This window comes from Apis dorsata, unplaced genomic scaffold, assembly GCF_000469605.1.
Source record: "Apis dorsata unplaced genomic scaffold, Apis dorsata 1.3 scaffold_189, whole genome shotgun sequence".
Classification (NCBI taxonomy): domain Eukaryota; kingdom Metazoa; phylum Arthropoda; class Insecta; order Hymenoptera; family Apidae; genus Apis; species Apis dorsata.
In genome coordinates, this window is record NW_006263474.1 from 724,241 (window position 1) to 726,921 (window position 2,681).

At 39.9% G+C, this 2,681-nt stretch overlaps 1 long non-coding RNA gene across 1 annotated transcript in view; it reads left to right on the top strand.

Moving 5' to 3' along the window:
• Nucleotides 1-2,419, top strand: part of LOC116185467 — a 2,873-nt gene extending 454 nt beyond the window's left edge. The window contains exon 2 of the long non-coding RNA XR_004150317.1: nucleotides 2,288-2,419. This is a non-coding gene — a long non-coding RNA (uncharacterized LOC116185467). The remainder of the gene's footprint in view (nucleotides 1-2,287) is intronic.
• Nucleotides 2,420-2,681: the final 262 nt, after the last annotated feature.

Consider the following 2,681-nt stretch of genomic DNA (forward strand, 5'->3'; position numbering starts at 1 on the left):
TCTCACCGGTGTGGAAAACCTTTTTCCGCGTGAAGGGCGAGATGACGGAACGAAGGGAAGAGGAAGGAAAGAGACGGATGGACGGATAATAAAAAGGAAGAAGGGAAAGAGGAAGGAAAACACAGGTTCTAAATCAGGGCAGGCAGCGCGTACCAACCGAGACCGGGCAGTCAGTTTGCAGAAAATCCGCCATTGTTTTCACTTTAGCCCGGCCGCGTTTTAAGCGCGTGGCCCGCGTAATAAATATTCGCACTCTCTCCCGTAGGGATTACGCCCGGCAGGAATAATATTCCTCTTTGTGGATGTCGGCATCCTTTGTTACAGGCCTTTCGCGGACGACGTCGACGGTGGTTGACGTCGTTGTCGAGGTAACGAAGCGCCTTTAGAAATCGCCCTCTTTGTTTCGCCCGCTAACCTTTGTCAAAAACCTTTCTCCACCCATTCTCCACGCATTCCTCCTCCTCCTTCTCCAGGCCCGAAAACACGGTGATAACGCTTCTGAATCACGTTACGTTAAAGCTTGTAGTAATACCGATCCCGAATATATCGCACGACACGGAGTTGCGGATCTTTCTCGGTTGATCTCTCGCGGCAGAGGCAGCTTCATTAAACTCGGCGGTGAACCCGGTTTCCTACGGTTGATAAAAGGGGAATTAAACGGCGGATACCGTATTCCGTAGAATTAAGAATTGGAAAGGCATCTTTCTCTTCTCTCTCTCTCTCTCGCTTTACTTTTTTTCCTCCCTCTTTTTTCTTTTTTCTTTCTTTTGCCTTTCCATCTTCCTACTTCTTCGCTTCTTTGCCACGAAGTCCAATTTACCGTCTTCATTTTGTTCCGTGGCTTTTAATGAATACCGCAACTCGCGCTGTTCCTGCCCTCGTTCCTCTCGTTAAATGGCTGGGCGTGACTCGTTTATTTGCGGGTGGATTTTCACGGACGAGAGAGAGAGAGAGGGAGAGGGAAGGGAAAAAACCGGTACGAAGATGGGAGGAACGACCGGCTTGGAGTGGACGGACGGCTTTGTGATCCCGAAAGAAAATTTTCAAGATGGTGGCGGAGGGAGGGAGGCGGCTAGATCTGGAACGATTAATTTGCATTCATTTACATGGCATTTGTATGGCAAAGCGGCGCGAAACCAGCGAGAAATGATAAGAGCGACACGGAAAAGTTATTACTACCGAGTCGCGCTACTCCTTTGTCGGGAATCTCTCATTTAACGAGGGATTGTTACCGATACCCTTGCAATACGGAAGCTTCTGATGCTCTCCATCAGATCCAGGTTTTCTTTCGCGAATCCTTCACTATTTACCGCCGTATTCGTCTTTCAATTCCACTCTGTAATTTTACCCTCTTCTTTTTCTTTGCTTTCTTTAAACCTCCCTTTGTGTATGTACAATTTGAGCGTTATATCGTTTCACAATGTCAATGGTATTTTATTTCTTTTAAGATCTTTTCTTTTTTTTTTTTTTTGCTGATATTTAATATCATTACAATGCATGATAATTGTTGATTATTTCGATATACTTTTTTATGAATAATTAATCTAATTAAACAAATATATTTCTTTTATTCGCAGTGGAATTCCGTTTATATGAACTATATTTATACGAAAATTTACCTGATTATTCGATTCGATTCTTATTACTGAAATTTTATAATTATTTTCAATAATAAACATGCATTTTAGAGAAAATTTTTTTAAACCCTTTTAAATCATACCAATTGAATCAGATCTTTCTTAAGTTAAAGATTAGCAAATTCGTTAGAAACAATAGTGGTTAGTAAAAGTGATTAGCCTAATTTTCTCGTATTTCAAAGTACACAGATTTAAAATAATATCAACGAGAAATCGAGCTTATTAATTCCTTCTAAAACTTAATTACTGTGCAAAAAAGCACAGGATTCGATGATACAGGAAACAATTTTCAAAGTTGGCTGCCAGACAATTTTTCCCCACGCTCAGAGCTTTGGCATACTGAATACGCAGGTTGGTTCGATAATACCACGGCTGTCTGCCCATCTATTGTAACAACCGTCCGTCACGAATACGTCGTTTCAGAAGGCCTTCATCCGTGTAAAAGCCCCGGCGATTCGCCGCTAATTATGAGTAATGACAGCCTTTAACGCTCCGCGGCACGCCCTTTCACAACCCGGCTACCCTATTATTTTTTTCGCTAGAATTTCTCCGACTGGCCGGGCGCTGATGCCCGGTACCATGCTTATTTTAGAACTAAGTTGTTAGCGAGATTTAAGAAGGGCTTCGTGTTAACCTCGAAACATTGCTAGAACTGGATTTCCTGGATATTACATGACAGAAGACTATGTGTAAGTATAAAGTAACTACAATTCTCAACGTGTGATAATCGAAATAAAAATTAAATAGTAAAAATACTAAGTGAAATATGAAATTTTCCAATATCTTTCGCTAATAGACATGAGAGTGACTCAAAAACTATATTTAATATGTTATTCTTTTTCAGAATTCAACAAGAGAGTATAATACATACTCTTACATTTCTAAATAATTTTAAATGAACATAATGACTCATTCTTTTAGATTTTTTTCAAACTTCTGAAATATAAGAATAATGATGCGAAATTGAAGCGGTATTAATGTATTCTTTATTTATTATTTAATAATCTCGAACTGTTTGAAATAACTTTTGTTCGTAGTTAGAAC